The following is a 608-nucleotide window of genomic DNA, read 5'->3' as shown; positions in this document are numbered from 1 at the left end:
CGCGCCCCCGGGACCGGCCTGGCGAGCAGCGGGGCCCGACGGGTGCGGGGCCGCCCGGCTGCGCGAGGCCTGGCCCGACTCGGCAGCCCCACGCCCGGCTTTCCCCCAAAATGGCCGAAGCTCCTTCACCGGCTTCTCACAGCTACGGGGAAAGTGAAGGAAGCCGTAGGACCTGGGCCCGAGCTCCGGCGGAGGGCGTCGCGGGGCGGTGCTGCGGCCGAGCCGGGCGGCACAGAGCAGGAGCAGGACACAGGCCCGCGACCCCCACCCCGCCCGACAGCGCCGTGCTCCCGCCCCTCGCCCCGCCAGCCCTGCTCCCCCCGCCGTGACGCCAGGCGCCGCCCGGTGCCGCGGCCCGCCTCTCATTGTCAGCGGCCGGACCCGCAGCCCGAGCCCGATCCCCGCGGGCTGCGGCTGCCCGAGTCGCGGCGCGGCTCCCCCAGCCTGGGTCGCCCCGGCGGCTGCCCGCGCGGACTGAGCGCGCCGCGGGCGGAGGCCGAGCGCGGCCGCTCCTGCTGCCCAGGTAGGCAGAGGTGGGCGCCGCGGGCGGGCTCGGCGGAGGGTGGCGGGGAGGGCCGCGGGCGGGCGGGTGCCGCGGCCTCGTCCGG

At 80.6% G+C, this 608-nt stretch overlaps 1 protein-coding gene across 1 annotated transcript in view; it reads left to right on the top strand.

Annotated features, from left to right (window-relative positions):
- The first annotated feature begins 317 nt into the window (after positions 1 to 317).
- LUZP1 (leucine zipper protein 1) overlaps positions 318 to 608 on the top strand; it is a 39,024-nt gene continuing 38,733 nt past the window's right edge. Inside the window, exon 1 of the mRNA XM_035345440.1 lies at positions 318 to 523. The gene's annotated coding sequence lies outside the window, so the exon portion shown is untranslated. The remainder of the gene's footprint in view (positions 524 to 608) is intronic.

This window comes from Oxyura jamaicensis, chromosome 23 (genome assembly GCF_011077185.1).
Source record: "Oxyura jamaicensis isolate SHBP4307 breed ruddy duck chromosome 23, BPBGC_Ojam_1.0, whole genome shotgun sequence".
Classification (NCBI taxonomy): Eukaryota; Metazoa; Chordata; class Aves; order Anseriformes; family Anatidae; genus Oxyura; species Oxyura jamaicensis.
The sequence above is the reverse complement of the archived record's forward strand: the minus strand, read 5'-3'. Positions and strand labels throughout refer to the sequence as shown.